The sequence below is a fragment of the Aythya marila genome (assembly GCF_965140915.1).
Source record: "Aythya marila genome assembly, chromosome: 15".
In the NCBI taxonomy this organism is placed as follows: domain Eukaryota; kingdom Metazoa; phylum Chordata; class Aves; order Anseriformes; family Anatidae; genus Aythya; species Aythya marila.
In genome coordinates this window covers 1,756,150-1,776,242 of record NC_139056.1, presented here as the reverse complement: position 1 = coordinate 1,776,242, position 20,093 = coordinate 1,756,150, and positions in this window count along the sequence as shown.

The window sequence follows — 20,093 nt, the reverse complement described above, 5'->3', positions numbered from 1 at the left end:
AGTTTTAGGTCAGAGGTTGGACTAGATGATCTTGAGGTCTCTTCCAACCTAGACAAATCCGTGATTCTCTGATTATGAGAACCTTTATGATTTTAATCTAGGTAGAAAGAATATAGGTGGGACAATGAGTATAACAGTCTGTCTTTGGAAATCTAGTAGATAATGGTTATCTTACAGTCTAAATAAAAGTACAAGTCATTTTGTAATTGAGGAATATTGAGGAATATAGAATCATAGAATAATACAGTTTTGAAACATCCTGTGAACGTTTCTAATGCAACTGCTGAAAGCAGGCATAATTCCAGTGTTGGCTTGGGTATCTCAGGATCTTGCCTGGTAGACCTTTGAATATTAAAAAGGGTAGAGATTTCACAGCCTCTCCTGGCAGTCGGTGTCTTTGCTGAAACACACTCACTGTGAAAAATGTTTTCCTTGTGTCCAGATGGAATTTCCCTTGTTGCAGCCTGACTGTTGCCTCTCTGCTCTCTGTGTATCTCTAAGAAGTCTCTGGTTTTCTCTTCTCTATCCATCCCAACTTTAGGAAGTTAAATGTAGTGATAAGATCCCCTCTGAAGCTTTCTGTTCTCTAGGATGAACAAACTCAATCCTCTCAGCATCTCCTCATGGAGCAGATGCCATGCTCCAGTACCTGACCATCCTCGTTGCCTGCTGCTGCCCTCCCCCTGTTGGTAGTTGTCTCTCTTGAAGAATGGCATGTAACTGTGAACCCTCAGTTGACATATAGAATGAATATAGGTTCTTGATTTAAATCAAATCACTTCAGAAGGGCAAAAGTTTCTGTGACCTAATTCATCCCATCCAACTCCAGCTGCCATGTACTGGAGGCTGTTTTTACATACACAGAAACAGAAGGCACCTGTGGACTCCTGGTTGGCTACATATGACATTCTCCTTTATTTTTATTAAAGAAAAAAATAGTTATGAAGGCTTATAAGGAAAATTGTACCATGGATATTGGCTCTGTTCACTTTGTCCCACAGTCTAGGAGCAAAAGCTTGCAAACACAGCGTAACTAAACTGTTACACCGTGTATCTCCATGCCATGTCAAATATGGTGTGACAAAACTTTGCCTTGTAGTAGGGAGGGACTGCACAAAAGATTTCTAGAATTGGAAAATTTCTTGCTTGTTGGTTTCAGTCCACTTCTGTTTGTTCCAGTTGTGTATGGAAAGAATGAGAAGATGGTCTCTTGCACCTGATTCTCCTCTTTTTAGTATACTGATTGCTCTACACCTGCTTATAAAGATCAATATTTCATTAGGTAGCAGAGGAATAGCACTATAGCAGAAAAGAGCATGGCTGCTGCCAGAATTGAAAGCTCAGTGTCCAAAGACAATGTTTTTTTTTTTTGTTTTTTTTTTTCCGGAAATGAATGAAAATCTTTTGGTAACTGAGCAAGTGACAGTATATTTCTACAGACTGCTGGCAGGGTGTAGCTCTTACCCTCGAGATAAATTATCTTCACCAAATCTTCATTGAGTCAAGAAAATACCTGATAAAAGTGCCAAAGGAAACATTTTAGCTAAATGGTACCAAGCAAGGATGCAACAGAATACCATACAACAATGTTCTGTTTAACTTCATGGGTGCATAGTGCATGGAGATACAATATCTCTTAATGCTTTTTTTGTCCTGAAGCTTTCAGTTCTCTATTGTGAGACTTCTGGGAATAAAACCAGCACAGTTAGGCTTTCTCAGTAGCTTTTTTCCAGGGTCTTGGAAAGTGTAGGTGATGTTCTTCTTAATTAGATTTTCATAATGAATAAGAACCTGTATTATCATGTAATGAAATGTAGTAATCATGATGGGTACAGATATAATTAAAAATCTTTGTAGCATATCATGAATAAATACAGGTTTTCCGCAATGAAGACATTTTTAAAGATTAGCAAAGGCATTATTTATGTTTGCAGGTTTGGAGCCAAATGATTTACTAGCTAATGGGAGGCATGAACCTATTGATTTACAGTGTTTCACAAGTTTAGCAAAAAATTTAGCCCCGTATTCCTGGAAATTTTCATTAATATTACCAAGCCTCAGTACAGCTGAGATTCCTCTCAGTACAGAGGATATACAACAGATCCACGGGGCCCTTAAGAAACTTCATTATCCAGACTGTTTCTCTGATGCCCCCAAAAAGGGCACCAACAAATGTCAGGACTGAAAGCTATTATGATTTGCCTACTGAATAAATTATGCTGAATTTAGAGATAAAATGAATAGGAATTACAAACTTAGAGGAGGAATTTCCCATACTTTTATAAAATATCCTTTTCAGTACCATCAATGTTAAAACGTTATCCTTCTCTGGCACAAACTAATTTGGAGTACTTGTGAGGTACCATTTGAGAGGACACAGGCCAACACTGAGTGGTGATGAGGCAACTCATCATGATGGGACATGAGGAGGATGGGATTAGTAACTCATGCAGGATTTGTGAAAATAATGAATGCACTGGCTGATGCTGTTTGGGAAGGAAATAATTCCAACCTTGGTAATAACCAATAACTGGAAGCAGTGATATAAATAATCCTAAATAATGTGCTAGAGTTGAATTGGGGTGATGGGCAAAAGGGGAAAAGAGCATTTCAGCCATTTGTTGAAGGACATACAGACCTCTCACAACCTGTGTCCCTTCTGCAGATGCCAGCCATGAACAGAGAGGCAGAGGTAATATTTGAATAAATCCTGACTCATTGAAGCTGTTTCAGTGTGACGTTAGGTGTTTGCAGTGCTGTGGGGTGGGATTTGCCTCAGCAGCTAGTTTGTTTTTCCTTGACAAATCCGCCCGTTTGGTCTTGCTGTAGTAGGTGTTTTGCAGAGGTGTTGTTCTGAGGGCTGAGAGTGGCATGCCTGCTGACAGCACAGGCATAGCAACAAATGCCTTCCAAATGGGCCAGGCAGCATCTGGGCAATTGTTGGTGCCTAAGTTTTCTCTCTGCTCCATGGTCCTTTGTCAACAAAAGTTGTTTTTTGTCTTTTTATTTTGCCAAGTTCATTATTGCAAATGCTTTTTTTTTTTTTTTTTTTTTTTTTTTTTTTTTTTTCACAAGTAACAGGGCTTTAACTTCAAAGCTCATTGCTGAGTTTTGTTTCTCTCACCTTGTGATAAAGAGGAAGAGAAACTACTTTCAAAAAGCTGTAACAAAATCACATAAATGAAGAACTATAAAAGCCAAACTAATTATTTGAAGAACATCTCTTGTTTTAAGTCAAAACATAAAGCGTACATCTTTCTCTTGCACCTCTACTGATTTTGGTAAAGATGAGAAAGAGATAGTATGTGCACTTTACTCATTTAGGCAACCAGCTGCTAGTTTATAAATCCTCTTTTTTTTCTTTTTTCTTTTTTTTTTCCCTTTTTTTTCCCTTTTCTTTCCCTTTTCTTTTCTTTTCTTTTCTTTTCTTTTCTTCTTCTTTTTTTTTTTCTTTTTTTTTTTTTTTTTCTTTTTCTTTTTCTTCTCAGAATGGAACATTACTGTCTTGTAAAAGTAGAATTATAATAATTGCTCAGTTTAGTGACTCCAGGCTTATGCTTGCACCACAGAGAGCCAAGCATGGCTTCTGCTGTCTTCCAGTTTCTCTTCTGGGTGTTCTGTGTGCAGAAGAACTTTTTCTCATCATGAGAATAAACAAAGAAGTAGTATTTTAATAATATCGAAGCCAGTAGTGATTTCTGCCATTATCCACGTTTACATCATCAATAGGTTTGCTTGCTTGCAATCTCTGTAACAAAGTTGTGGTCTGTGGTGCTGCCTATGGGAATCTAGGAGTTTTGTCTCTAATTAATCACAGAAAATATATGCTAAACTATTGTCAGAAATAATTTCTGACTACTGTGCCCTTCATATGCAAACATTAGTTAAAAGGCTTTTAATTCTTTAACCTCTCTTCTGTCTCCTAAGCAACCCTCATGGGGATCTCTTATCTGTTTCAGTGTCGTGGCCTCTGACTTGCTTGAGTTTTTTTTTTTTTGGCCCTGGTAGTTGTGATTGTATGTGAGATTGCATGTGTATCCTAGTTTTTGGTTTATGCAGTATGATCTGACATGAAAAAGAGGAATTGAAAAATCTTTTCTTTCTACTCCTCATGTATTAAGGGTCTCTGCATCCTAAGAGTCTACATGCCTTTTCAGATTTTCAAAATGGGAGTTGAGCATTTGAGATTAGAGCATGACAATATGACTGGGTATAGACAGACATTAAATCCGCTGCCTCTGTTCTTGTTTTTGATATGGCTGAATGTGAGCCAGCGCTGGTCCAGAGGCTGTTCATCTTGCTTGTTGTGGTGCTGTGCCTAGGCTGCACTGCTGCCTCACTTGGCACTTTGCATTAATTACCCAGGCACCTAATCTTCCTTCAGTAAATTCAGGGAAAGGTGATGCATGGAATGGGTTAGTTTGGTGTAAGTGACTTTCTTTAAATGCTTTTTCCAGCTGACCTTACAGGAGCTGCTTTGGAGACTAGTTAGGATGTAGTGAGACCTGAAGACTGTGTTATGATGTGAAAGCAGTGAGACCCAGAGAGCAATCTGAGGAGCTGATTCTAAGCCTGGTGAATGTGACACTTCTTCAGGAAAAGGATCTTATTATGGAGCATAGATGTGTGATTCCAGTACCTGCCCATGAAGATTCAATCCACAGGTTTAGAAATGAAAAGCTACCTAAAAAATCATGACAGGAATGTATTTTCTGTAAAGAAAATATGTATGTGTAAAAAGCACATGGCTAAAATCCAGATTTAAGTTGTATATGGGCATTATTTTCTAAGCATTTGGCAAAGTATTTCCAGAAGGGCTATAATTAACAGTGTTTTAATTCCACCTGGGCCCATTTTTCTGCCTATCATTAAAGTAATTCTTCTCAGTGCACCACTGCTTAGGAAAAAACAAGTTGTTAAGGAAGGACTAGCGATCGGTGCAGAAAATTAGCAAGGTCCAATTAAAAATATTCAGCTGGGATATAAATCAGTAGAAATCAATTGTCTTGCTTTGCTTGAAAGCTAGTGTTTTTTTCCCATTAATAAAGTGACCAGAACACTGATCTGTTAATGCTGCTGAGCAATGGTTTGGATTCCACTGGAAAAATATTCATCTTGAAAGCAACCTCCTGAAACCAGAGGCTTTTGCACTCTAAAAATTTTGTCCAACTCAGCCTGTAGGCATGGAATAACATTTATTATATTCATACCTTGCCAAGACATTATTTTTTTCTTCTACTCTGTGTTAAACACATCACAAAAAAATCCAGCTGCACAACATAAATGAAGTCAAAGTAGAAATTGTGCGCTTCTCTATGACAAAAGCTGTCCTTAATTTTATAAGCTTTTAGTCCTAAAAGTAGGTTTCCTGGGGCTGATGGATATCAGGGTTTTCTTAGCCTTTCACAAAGTTAACATTTTATATTCAACTTTTTTGAAGAAATGAAAAGGATGGAACCTGCATTACCACAAGATGGAAGGTAACTCCCAGATGAGTTGGGAAGTTGTTAAAGTTTTTGAATTTAAAACATTGGAAAGGGAAAAGAGACACAAGAAAAAGGAGAGGTTTTCAAATGGCAAATGGAGCAGCTTTCATTGCGTAATGATGTAATTGCACATAATGTAATTATGTGTAATTAGTAATGATGATTCTTCCAAGTGCAGCTGCTGTATGCATGGGGAGATGGCTCAGATTTTCTGTAGCTTTCGAAAGTACTGAAGTAGTGGAAGCAGTTGTGTGAACTCAGCTGCATATCTTTGATGCACTAGTGTTTACCTGTGCCAGTGGAGTTTGGCTAGAGAACAGTTCTTTTCCCAGCAAGAGAAGAGAGTATTAGGGTTTTCTGGCAGAAGCTCCTGTTGCTGAGTCTTTCTTCATGTGTGTTACTGCTTATAAATGCATTTAATTGAGTGTAAGTTAGCTTACAAGCTCTCTGGGACTAGGGCTGCCTTTGGTACAATGCTTGTGTGGTGTTAGCCACTTTTTATAAAGTGTCTGTCCAGATGGGAATGCAGATGTGATGAGAGAAATGTATTTTGGTCCAGAAAACTTCAAACCACCTATGTTAAAAGTAGTAATTGTGGACTATTTGGCCTAAAAAAAAAGGCTATGAATGGAAAACAGATTTTAGATCTTTTTTTTTTTCTTTTTTTTTTTTTTTCTTTTTTTTTTTTTTTCAGTTGATATTAGTTGGGATTACTAGAACTTGGAGCAAAACTAATGCCTTTTTAGTCATTTTTGTGAATAACCTTTTATTTAAGAAAATGGTTCACTCTTTCATATTTTATTATGCAGTGAAATAGAACAAATCTATTCATTTTTTTTTGTACTGTTGGGATCACTCAAATTGGAGGAAGTAGATTTTTCTTTTTATCTTTTCAGGAACTAAAAAAAGAAGTGTAACTTTTCAAACTGTACTTGTCAGAAGAAAAACATAGAATAGAACGATATTTATTGATTTATTTTATTCTGTGCCAGGAAAGGGCAGAGGAAAAATATAGGAACAAAAAGACCAAAACTAAATGGTCTTCACTGAAACAGCATGGAAACAACTAACACTCTCAAAAAGTTTTCAGCTTTAAAAACAAGCCACATCTTCACAAGCTTAATTAGGTCAGACTGAATTGCCATGTTGCAATCAGATTGACTGAGAACTGAATCTAATAAAACATGAGAAATTACATCTTTCTGCTTTCTTTGTGCATGTTTGGAGCTCTGACAATGCCAGCAGTAGTAGGTGCTTAGGGAAAGAGCATTCAAAATAAAGCAAATTCTTGCACTTTCCTTGTTATATTCTCACCTGCTTCTATCAATTAGCAATTTAAGGGCTTCCTCAGCTAAAAGCTGCATCTGCTCTGTTGTGTTTAATAAGCATCAATGGGCAACCTCACCTCACAGCTTCCAGGCATCTCCTTACAAATTCTTATTTATAGTCTCTGCAGTGTTCTGAGGCATTTTTCCATGACAAGTTAACTAAGCATGTTTAATTTTTATTAGCTTGTCAATATATGTATTTTAAAATAATCGGTTTTGCCACAATTTATACAAGTCTGGGCTGATAAATCAGTTTGCTACTTGCCACCTCTTCCTCCTGCTGCAGCTCCTGTCAGTCTGATGATGCTTTCTGCTGAGGTAAAACCACTTCTGGGATGCCATCCAAGATAATAGATCTAGATCAAGCAACAGGTTCAGCAAGGTGACCTCAGTGGTTGCTAGGCCTTTTTTTTTTTTTTTTTAATTTTATTTATTTTCTGGAGGGTGTGGCATCCAGCACAGGCTCTGTGCTCCAGCGAAGGAGGCATCTCCTTCTTGGTTCCTGGTAGTTTTGTTCTGTAATCCTATCTCTCCCTTTGGTCTTACCTTTATACCTGTGCTCTCCTGTTTTGAAAACATTCAATTAAATCTGCAAATTGCCTCTTGACTTAGTAGAGCATATCTGGTTCATCTTGCTTATGAATGGGGCACACTGGCATTTTCTCATTGTTCTACTTTGGGAATCAGGTGTGTGTGTGTGTGTAATGGCTGATACCCTGTTTTGTGATAGACAGCATTCTTCTGCAGCTCTGCAGGGTTGCCATAGTATGGATTGAGAAAATTCAGCCCTGTACAAAAAAAAACGTGCAATAGTACAAATCCTACTTGTGTTCTTAGATCTCAGTTTTGTCCTGGCATTTACAGACAGGGAGACTCACCTGTAAGTGAGTGTGTTTACAAATGAGATGCTCTAGAATTAAATACCCAAATATTCTTTAAAATGAATGTAGTTTATAGTATATAATAAATTCAAAAACTGTATTTAGGAGGAGAGGGAGAAGAATATCAGGAAGAAATTTTGTCCAGAATAAATGCAAGGTGAGTGGGGGGAAACTTAGTGATGAGAGATGAGGAAAAGGCTGAGGTGTTTAATGCCTTCTTTGCCTTAGTCTTTAGCGGCAAGACTCTGGATACCCAGTACCCTAGGCTGGTGGAAGGGAACCGGGAGCAGGATGTGGCCCTCACTATCCATGAGGGAATGGTTGGCGACCTGCTACGGCACTTGGATGTACGCAAGTCAATGGGGCCAGATGGGATCCACCCAAGGGTACTGAGAGAACTGGCAGAGGAGCTGGCCAAGCCACTGTCCATCATTTATCAGCAGTCCTGGCTATTGGGGGAGGTCCCAGTTGACTGGCAGCTAGTAAACGTGATGCCCATCTACAGGAAGGGCCAGGGGTAGACCCGGGAAATTATACATCTGATAGTTTGACCTCAGTGCCAGGGAAGCTCATGGAGCAGATTATCTTGAGTGTCATCACGCAGCACTTGCAGGGCAACCAGGTGATCAGGCCCAGTCAGCATGGGTTTATGAAAGGCTGGTCCTGCTTGGTGAACCTGATCTCCTCCTATGACAAAGTAAGAAGCAGGGTGGATGTGGATGTGGTCTACCTTGACTTCAGTAAGGCCTTTGACACCATTTCCCACAGCATTCTCCTCAGAAAACTGGCTGCGCTGGCCTTGGACTGGCGTACACTTTGCTGGGTTAGAAACTGTCTGGATAGCCAGGCCCAAAGAGTCGTGGTGAATGCAGTCAAATCCAGCTGGAGGCTGGTCACTAGTGGCATTCCCCAGGGCTCAGTACTGGGACCAGTCCTCTTTAATAACTATCAATGATCTGGATGAGGGGATCGAGTGCACCCTCAGTAAGTTTGCAGATGACACCAAGTTAGGTGTGTGTGTCAATCTGCTTGAGGGTAGGAAGGCTCTGCAGGAGGATCTGGATAGGCTGCACCAATGGCTGAGGTCAACTGTATGAAGTTCAACAAGGCCAAGTGCTGGGTCCTGCACCTGGGCCACAACAACCCCAAGCAGAGCTACAGGCTGGGAGATGAGTGGTTGGAAAACTGCCAGGCAGAGAAGGACCTGGGAGTATTGGTGGCTAGTCGGCTGAATACGAACCAGCAGTGTGCTCAGGTGGCCAAGAAGGCCAACAGCATCCTGGCTTTTATAAGAAGCAGTGTGTCCAGCAGGGCTAGGAAAGTGATCGTCTTCCTGTACTCGGCACTGGCGAGGCTACACCTCGAGTACTGTGTTCAGCTTTGGGCTCCTCGCTACAAGAAGGACATCGAGGTGCTTGAGTGAGTCCAGAGAAGGGAAATGAAGCTGGTGAGGGGTCTGGAGAACAAGTCTTATAAGGAGCGGCTGAGGGAGCTGGGAATGTTCTTCCTGGAGAAGAGGAGGCTCAGGGGCAACCTTATCGCTCTCTATAAGTACATTAAAGGAGGCTGTAGCGAGGTGGGGGTTGGTCTATTCTCCCATGTGCCTGGTGACAGGATGAGGGGGAATGGGCTAAAGTTGAGCCAGGGGTGTTTTAGGTTGGATATGAGGAAGAACTTCATTACTGAGAGGGTTGTGAGGCATTGGAATGGGCTGCCCAGGGAAGTGGTGGAGTCACCATCCCTGGAGGTCTTTAAAAGACATTTAGATGTAAAGCTTAGTGATATGGTTTAGTGGAGGACTTGTTAGTGTTAGTTCAGAGGTTGGACTCGGTGATCTTGGACGTGTCTTCCAATCTAGATGATTCTGTGATAATATTCACAAGTTTTATCCCCATCAGATCTGCTCATCTGCTCAAATTTCATGATTTTTTTTTTTTTAAATGAGTTACGTAGTTATTTGAAATCACAGAATATCAGATTTCAGCATCTGAAACAGAGGGATTAAGGGAAGGAACTGAATTAAATTAACAGTTCTTTATTTTGATGTGTTGGCTTCTGTGTTCCTATGATAGAAACCTTTTGTCTTGTCCAGCATAAAATCAATGCTAGTTCTAAATCCCTGCATCAGAGGACTTGGCAAATACATAGTGGAATAGCTATCATTTCCTAAATAACCCAAAGGAAATGTAATTTTTCCATTACTCCTGCATAATCTTTCCAAAGTCATTAAAACAAGCATCACACTCTAGCTGTAGAGATTGTTTTCTTTTCTTCATTTTTAATAAAGGGTGCTGGTTGTAGGATTGTTTCTCTTATCTGTTTGCTTTGTGTCTTAAGCACTGTCTCTTTTTAATAAAGTGTTGGAGATAGGCAGATAAAATACCGCATGAGAGTTTTCTGCCAGTGATTAACTGAGAAATTAAACATAGCCTGTCATTCACATATATACCCTTAAAGCTGTGCAACAGAGCCTGAAAACTTATGTGCACGTTTAACTTTTTTTTTTTTTTTTTTTTTTTTTTTCCTTTTTGAAGATGTCTGCAGCCTGGAAGACTTTTCTTTTGGCTCTGCACTTAAAAGTTCATGTTTTGTACATGGTATTACTGAATCTCCACCAAGTTGGCAGGATGAACAAGGATGAATGTAACCCACAGACCAAATAAAGAGTCCCTGCTCCTTTTGACCTCTTTCCCAGAAAGCAGTCATATTTTACATAAATGTATGACCATCATGTGAAGAAAAAAATGTCTTCCTTCTATATTACCTGTCCTGTTCCCCTGCCATCACTGCACAACTCTGTCGTAGCTCCTGTAGCGATTCAACCACTTGTCACAGAGATGTTGGACACTCACTTTGCTTCTTGTTTAATGCCATTGTCCCAGTATATAAGACTTGAATGGAATCATATATAACAAATAAACATTCTGGTTTTAGGCATAAGCATGTGATAAAAGATGTGATTGCATCTGTTAGTTCTATCTTACAATGTCTTGCACAGAAAGTATATCTTTAGCCTGTACGAACTGCTGCTAAGTGTCTTTAAACTGTAACATGGAATTATTTAGCCTTCAAAAGCTTTTGGTGTTTTCTGCAGTGCCTGCTCTCTACAGGGAGCATTAGTAAGGCATCTTTGTGGCTTCCAGCACTGAAATAGGCCTTGCCATACATTTCCTTCCTCCCTCCTTCCTTTCTAAACAATGTTAACTAGAGTAGCCAAAGAGATGTTACAACAGAGGTTACTAGAATTTAGGAATATCTCATGTGGTAATACTTAAGTGGCACTCTCTCCTGTGCCTGAAATATTAAAAATAGTTCCAGAGGCTTTGGAAATATTGGGGTGGCACAATGGCATAAAGGAGCTGTGGTGGAAGGGAAAATTGAATTTAGTGAGTTCAACTTCTTTGTAAAATACCTGAATGACTGTCATTTTTTAGCCTGGTGGGTTAGCACCACAAAGGACACAAAATACAATTTCCAAATTCAATTTGGACTTTATAGGATATATTGAAGGAACAAATTAAGGAGCTTACTGACTTCTGCTTTCCCTCCAGACTGTGACAGATTTCTTTCCTGATGTGAACAGAACATCTGCTCTCTGCCTGGTATCCCTCTGCATTTAATTTGCTTGAGCTTCCTGTTTTGCACAGGATTAAAATGCTTTTGCAATGGTATCATCTACCTGGGAGGGCTGGCTGTGAATTTATGTAATAAATAACATATTCTATGCCTCAGAGCCGTAGATGTCATACAGAAGGCACAAAGGTTGGTAGATAACTTTGGATAAAAAGGTGAGCTGGAGGAAGCAGTGTTGGTTAAAGTGAGACTGGCATCCTGAAAAAGCAGTGTTATGAGGTGTTTTGGGAAGGGTGGAAGGTGGATGGGAAGAAAGGTCTTCTGGAAATTTGGGATTTCTGTGATGAATACTGCTCCTTCACCTGTGGCTTACCACTGTGGCAGCACAACAATCTGCGTGTGCCCAACAAGAGGAGAAACATTTCTCTTGGGAGTTACAGTGTACATCTTGTGAAATCTCAATTCTATTAATTGTCATGTTGCCTGAAATCTCTCATTTCCTCTCTTTCTTTTTTATTCCTTTTTAATTACTAAGTTGTCTTACATTTTGTTACCATCAGTTTTTTCCAACTGGTCTCACTGCTCCAGGGGATACCTTACATTCATCTTGTCCGTCATACTGCAGTTGTAAATGCTCATGTGTTGTTATTTCCCTAGACCTTAAATGGAAAGAGATGGAGTGGTTTCATTTCCTGTTTGCTTTCACCTTGACTTCCCTCGGAATGTGCTTGGTAGATATATTCATTAAGAATGCACTCATGAGCAAATATAAATAAATGATTTAGAAATAAATATCCATTCCCTGCTTCTAGAGAACAGTGTTACATGTTCTGTAGCTGACCTGGCAGGATACTGAAAAATGTTTACTTTTTTTTTTTTTTTTTTTTTTTTCCTTTTAAAGTTTCATTCAAATGAACAACTAAGCACAGAAAACCTAATTTGTTAGTGCTGTTGTGAAAGCAGTTTATTCATTTTGTTTAATATTGATATTATAATGTGCTCTCTTTTGGAAATGTTTGTGGAGCTATTAAGACCCTCTCTCTCTCTTTTAGATGTTCAGTGATATCATCACTGCAAAAGAAAAATGTTTATGTGTAACAGCAAAGAAAACCATTCAGACTCATGATAGAAAACATTTGTTTTCAATATACTTTCATTCTATGTGTCACAATCACAAAAATTTGCAGAAAGAAAAATCACATTAAAAAAAAAACAAACACACATAAACCAACACAAAATTCCAGCTGAGATATCCTATATTATCTTTTAACAGCAGCATTAGGAAGATTATTAGTGATGTTTTAACTAGGACAATAAAAATAGTGTAAGTGCCTAGACTAAAGAGTAATTAAGTTATTTTTATACAACATAACCCACCTAAGTGACTCTTTTTAACTCTAATGTGATAATTATGCATTAGCAACCTGAATATACCAATAGTAGTATATCTCTGGTTTCAGCAGATTTGGCCCAAGACTAATTATTTTATTTATTTTTCAGCTTTTGGAAACTCTTTGTTCCTTGATTGTGAGCCTCATCCTGCATAAATCACACATCCAAAAGTTCCAGTGGTACAAAGCAAATTTGCTTGTAGAAGGGAGAAAGGAGTCACAGTTGAAGTATATCAGCCTTTTGTTACTGTTGCTGTTATCATCATCATCAATGGTGACTTACTCCAATCCTTGTTCTACTGTTTATTGTTGTTATTCAGCATTCTATAGTGTCTGGAATTTTATGTAATCTTTAAACAGGCTAGTACTGTCATAGATTGGTCTTCTTTATACCAGGAGACAGTCAGCAAGATGATTCAGGTGTTCCATGTTTTCTTTTTGCACTATGTGCACAATGCTTAATTGAAATAGCTTGGTCAATTTATCAAGGCTCATTCAGCAGAAATGCTGTATAAAATAGGCATTCTCATAATTTTGACCTGTTTAGCAGAAATGTAACTGAATAGTAATGACCAGAGCAAGAATGCACAATAAGCATTGCACAAGTTAATAATCATAACTTGCTGAGACACTTCTCAATACAATCTATGACATGTAAAACCAGTTAATGGAAAAACTGACTTTCAGTGAATTTAAAAGTAAAAACTGCACAGATCTAGTGGAATCATGATTGCATCTTTGAATCACTATAAACTCAAGATTACATAGCAAATCCCATCCCTTCTAAATGTTTTGGTGACTTTTTTTTTTTTTTTCTTTTTTTTTCTTTTTTTTTCCCCGAAATAAGCTGAACTTGAATATTGGGAACGTTATTTGTAAAATAAACACTTGGAAACTTTCAGTTGCAAAATATATGTTGTGTCATTTTGCTATGAATAGAATACCTTAAGATGAAAAAGTACATATGAAGTTAGCATTGATTTGTGTTCTTAAAGTTGAAAGGCACTTAGTAGCATTGCTAAAAATTGTGTTAAGATGATGTCCTTCACACATATGTAGTTATTTGAATCTACAACTCACATCCATGTGATAAAACCAACTTACCATCGTCACAGGACTTTTAAGTGCCTGTCTAACTTTCATTTTTTTTTAATACCAGGGATAATATAGTTCAAGCTTAAAGAAAGCTGCACCTTCTGCATACTCTGGAGGTAAACAGAAACATTTGAATATAAATGCATAGTTATGTCTACCTTGTTACTCAAATAACTTGTGAATACCTTAAGATCTCTTTGCATGCTGTCAGTTACTTGTCAAAATCTGGTTATTTATTTTCTCCCGTATTTCTCTGTTAGCACATATACCTTCTTGGTAATGTGATAACATTGTAATGACAATTACAATTGTCATTACATTGGCTCCATTGTCATTACTTGGCTCCATTGGTGAATGGAGCCAAGTCCAGTTGGAGGCCAGTCACTAGTGGCGTCCCCCAGGGCTCGGTGCTGGGGCCGGTCCTCTTTAATATCTTCATTGATGATCTGGACGAGGGCATCGAGTGCACCCTCAGTAAGTTTGCAGATGACACCAAGTTAGGTGCGTGTGTCGATCTGCTTGAGGGTAGGAAAGCTCTGCAGGAGGATCTGGATAGGCTGCACCGATGGGCTGAGGTCAACTGTATGAAGTTCAACAAGGCCAAGAGCCAGGTCCTGCACCTGGGGCGCAATAACCCCAAGCAGAGCTACAGGCTGGGAGAGGAATGGTTGGAGAGCTGCCAGGCAGAGAAGGACCTGGGAGTGATGGTGGATAGTCGGCTGAATATGAGCCAGCAGTGTGCTCAGGTGGCCAAGAAGGCCAACGGCATCCTGGCTTGTATCAGGAACAGTGTGACCAGCAGGGCTAGGGAGGTGATCGTCCCCCTGTACTCAGCTCTGGTGAGGCCGCACCTCGAGTACTGTGTTCAGTTTTGGGCCCCTCGCTACAAGAAGGACATCGAGGTGCTTGAGCGGGTGCAGAGAAGGGCGACGAAGCTGGTGAGGGGCCTGGAGAACAAGTCCTACGAGGAGCGGCTGAGGGAGCTGGGCTTGTTCAGCCTGGAGAAGAGGAGGCTCAGGGGCGACCTTATCGCTCTCTATAGGTACCTCAAGGGAGGCTGTAGCGAGGTGGGGGTTGGCCTGTTCTCCCACGTGCCTGGTGACAGGACGAGGGGGAATGGGCTTAAGTTGAGCCAGGGGAGTTTTAGGTTAGATGTTAGGAAGAACTTCTTCACTGAAAGGGTTGTGAGGCACTGGAACTGGCTGCCCAGGGAAGTGGTGGAGTCACCATCCCTGGAAGTCTTCAAAAGACGTTTAGATGTAGAGCTTAGGGAAATGGTTTAGTGGGGACTGTTAGCGTTAGGTCAGAGGTTGGACTCGATGATCTTGAGGTCTCTTCCAACCTAGAAATTCTGTGATTCTGTGATTCTGTGACATATTATTCCCTATTTTTTCTATATTTTTTCTATTTTTTTTTATATTATTATTCCCTATTTTTATCTGTGTTTCATTTCAGTTGACTTTTGTGTGGATGTTAGCAAATCCTTAAGCAGATGGAGAGGAAACTGCAAGCTGACACTGCAAGCACTCTCTGATGCCTCTTGCCACATTTTCAGTCAGCATCTGTAGGTGTTGACACTATGTGTGTGGTGTCCCAGGAGCAGCCTCATTTTATATTATTCACAGTGATTTTAACTAGGTAAAAAACCCTCTGTGAGAGCAGATGGAATGGGCATTAATGTCCATTCTACTCTTCTCACTTAGTGTCTCTGAGCTTTGAACCATCACTGTGGCTTATGGAAAGGGAGGAACTAAAGGTAAACACAAACTGTTTTCATTAATGTGAAAAACAAATAATTTTTTTTTCTACTTTTATAGTACAGAAAGACAAAGCTAGTGGAATGACTCTAAAAGGCACAAGATCTTTTTCTTGCAATTTTCACAGAAAACTTAAACTCTGAAATGGATTCTTTTTAAACCCTTTTTGTCTCAGAAGGGCAGTATCTTAGTTGTAGGCCGTTAATGTGCTCCTGTACCACCAAATCTCTTACATGATGACAACTGTCTTAAACCCATCAGAATATTCAGAAGGGAGAAGGAGCTTGTGCTCTTGTTTCAGAACATCACAGATCTGAGAATCTGTGAGGGTTTTTAAGTACCACCAAATCTAAATGCATTTTTCCAGTTTATAAATGTAGCCACAAATTTAGTTGGGGTTTCAAGGTCAAATTAACAGTTACATAGTTCCTTTAAAGCTCTGTAATTGGTGGCGTGAAAGATGCCTTGATCCAGAGAGACATGAAAAAGGCCATGTGTTTCATTGAGTTTGAGAGGACATTTCATACAGTTTTGGTTAAAGAACGTGGGAAAGTGCTAGATTGCATCAGGAGGAGATTGGCTATGAGGCAAACGTAGTGTGAAATTTTGTGTTGAGGCAATAAATTCCGGAAATGCAATTTTTCTTCTATGAGTTCTGAAACAGATATGATTATTATTTCTTTTTAATATATTTATTTTTTTTTTAATATATCTTTTATCATGTCTTTGCCAGGCAAGATGTGAATTTGTGAAAATCAAATAAATTGGAATGCCACTCATCTTCTTAATTCTCCTTCTGAAATTTCTCTGCTCTTTTTCTCAATAACAGAAGTAAGGTTACACCACTCATCATGCATAATAGCTCATTTCTCTCCTGTAGATACCTTGTGGAAAGCTCAGAATAGAACAATGGAGAAGTAATGGGGGTAAAATGTCAGTTTGTTCTCATACTGAAAATATAATCAGTGCAATTTGTCAGACTCACCTGCCCTTCCATAGATAATCTTTGATAAAGATTCATCCTTAGAAATATGAGTCTTTAGAGTCATCCTTAGTGTTCCTTTTCTTACAGATATTTTTTTTCTAGCAAATGTCATTTTCATGCTGCTCATTGCAATGCAATGTTCGAACCCCTTTGACCACTCTACAAATGAGTCTGTCTTCTGACATGTGTATTTCTAAATCTATTAATAGATATTATTCCTAAATCTCATGGTAGATGATAGTGATGCTTCAGAGAATTTGAAGCACCAGGTTCTGGGGACTGCTGCACTCCTTATGTGTAACACATTTACACAAAACATAAAGGGTTGTATCATGCCAAGTCATTACTTCCAGAAAATTCCTTATCACAGAATCACAGAATTGTCTAGATTGGAAGAGACGTCCAAGATCACCGAGTCCAACCTCTGAACTAACACTAACAAGTCCTCCACTAAACCATATCACTAAGCTTTACACCTAAACGTCTTTTAAAGACCTCCAGGGATGGTGACTCCACCACTTCCCTGGGCAGCCCATTCCAATGCCTCACAACCCTCTCAGTAATGAAGTTCTTCCTCATATCCAACCTAAAACACCCCTGGCTCAACTTTAGCCCATTCCCCCTCATCCTGTCACCAGGCACATGGGAGAATAGACCAATCCCCACCTCGCTACAGCCTCCTTTAATGTACTTATAGAGAGCGATAAGGTTGCCCCTGAGCCTCCTCTTCTCCAGGAAGAACATTCCCAGCTCCCTCAGCCGCTCCTTATAAGACTTGTTCTCCAGACCCCTCACCAGCTTCATTTCCCTTCTCTGGACTCACTCAAGCACCTCGATGTCCTTCTTGTAGCGAGGAGCCCAAAGCTGAACACAGTACTCGAGGTGTGGCCTCGCCAGAGCCGAGTACAGGAAGACGATCACTTTCCTAGCCCTGCTGGACACACTGCTTCTTATAAAAGCCAGGATGCTGTTGGCCTTCTTGGCCACCTGAGCACACTGCTGGCTCGTATTCAGCCGACTAGCCACCAATACTCCCAGGTCCTTCTTCGCCTGGTGCTTTCCAACCACTCATCTCCCAGCTCTGCTTGGGGTTGTTGTGGCCCAGGTGCAGGACCCGGCACTTGGCCTTGTTGAACTTCATACAGTTGACCTCAGCCCATTGGTGCAGCCTATCCAGATCCTCCTGCAGAGCCTTCCTACCCTCAAGCAGATTGACACACACACCTAACTTGGTGTCATCTGCAAACTTACTGAGGGTGCACTCGATCCCCTCATCCAGATCATTGATAGTTATTAAAGAGGACTGGTCCCAGTACTGAGCCCTGGGGAATGCCACTAGTGACCAGCCTCCAGCTGGATTTGACTGCATTCACCACGACTCTTTGGGCCTGGCTATCCAGACAGTTTCTAACCCAGCAAAGTGTACGCCAGTCCAAGGCCAGCGCAGCCAGTTTTCTGAGGAGAATGCTGTGGGAAATGGTGTCAAAAGCCTTGATGAAGTCAAGGTAGTCCACATCCACATCCACCCTGCTTCTTACTTTGTCATAGAGGGAGATCAGGTTCGCCAAGCAGGACCAGCGTTTCATAAACCCATGCTGACTGGGCCTGATCACCTGGTTGCCCTGCAAGTGCTGCGTGATGACACTCAAGATAATCTGCTCCATGAGCTTCCCTGGCACTGAGGTCAAACTATCAGATGTATAATTTCCTGGGTCTACCCCTGGCCCTTCTTGTAGATGGGCATCATGTTTACTAGCTGCCAGTCAACTGGGGCCTCCCCCGATAGCCAGGACTGCTGATAAATGATGGACAGTGGCTTGGCCAGCTCCTCTGCCAGTTCTCTCAGTACCCTTGGGTGGATCCCATCTGGCCCCATTGACTTGCGTACATCCAAGTGCCGTAGCAGGTCACCAACCATTCCCTCACGGATAGTGAGGGCCACATCCTGCTCCCGATTCCCTTCCACCAGCCTAGGGTACTGGGTATCCAGAGAACAACTGGTTTTGCTGCTAAAGACTGAGGCAAAGAAGGCATTAAGCACCTCAGCCTTTTCCTCATCTTTTGTAACTAAGTTCCCCCCCCCGTCCAGTAAAGGCTGGAGATTCTACCTAGTCTTCCATTTAGCATTAACGTATTTGTAAAAACATTTTTCATTGTCTTTAACGGCAGTAGCCAGATTGAGCTCCAGATGAGCTTTGGCCTTTCTAATTTTGTCCCTACACATCCTTACAACATCCTTATAGTCCTCCTGAGTGGCCCACCCTCTTTTCCAAAGATTGTAAACCCTCTTTTTTCTCCTACGCTCAAGCCACAATTCTCTGTTCAGCCAGGCCGGTCTTCTTCCCCGCCAGCTCATCTTTGGGCATGTGGGGACAGACCGTTCCTGCGAGGAGCAGTCCTTCTTCTTGAGGAAATCAAGAAGATTTCCTTCTTGAAGAACACCCAGCCTTCCTGGACTCCTCTGCCCTTCAGAACTGCCTCCCAAGGGACTCTACCAACCAGTGTCTTGAACAGTTCAAAGTTGGCGCTCCAGAAGTCCAATACAGCGGTTTTACTGGTCCCCTTCCTGGCTTCTCCAAGAATGGAGAACTTTACCATTTCATGGTCACTCTGCCCAAGACAGTTTCCAACCACCACATCTCCCACCAGTCCTTCTCTGTTTGTGAACAGAAGGTCTAGCGGGGCATCACCCCTGTTAGGCTCACTAACCAGCTGTGTCAGGAAGCTATCTTCCACACTCTCCAGAAACCTCCTAGACTACTTTCTCTGGGCTGTGTTGTGCATCCAGGATATATCTGGGAAGTTGAAGTCCCCCACAAGAACAAGCACTGATGATTTCTCAACTTTTATCATCTGTCTGTAGAATTCCTCATCAGTCTCCTCATCCTGGTTCAGCGGTCTATAACAGACCCTCACCAGGATGCTTCCCTTGTTGACCTTTCCGCTGATCCTATCCCATAAGGAGTCAACCTTATCATTCCCAGTCTCAAGTTCCACGACATCAAAACTCTCTCTGATATAGAGAGCCACACCACCACCCCTTCCATGCTGCCTGTCCCTTCTGAAGAGCCAATAGCCAAACATGACAGCACTCCAGTCACGAGAGTGATCCCACCACATTTCCGTGATGGCAACCAAGTCGTAGCCTGCCTGCTGCACAATGGCTTCTAGCTCCTCCTGTTTGTTACCCATGCTGCATGCATTAGTGTAGATGCACTTTAGTTGGGCCATTGCCGTCTCTCCCAGCCTTGCCATTGTTGCCCCTGGCACAGTTCCAACAAGCCTAGTTTCAGCCCCGTCCCCCTTCTTACCTGGTTTAAAGCCCTCTCAATGAGCCCCGCCATCTCCTGGCCTAGGATCCGTTTTCCCCTTAGAGATAGGGACCTGTCTGCGGCCATCAGGCCGGGTGCTGAGTAAAGCGCCCCATGGTCAAAAAACCACAAAATTTCTATGTTGGCACCAGTCTCTGAGCCATGTGTTTATCAAGTGGGCTTTCCGTGTCCTTTCTGTACCCCTCCCTGCCACCGTAGGGATGGGTCTAACTAACCGTCCCAGTCCCCTAAAGTCCCGTTTGATGGTCTTGAGATTTCTCTCTTC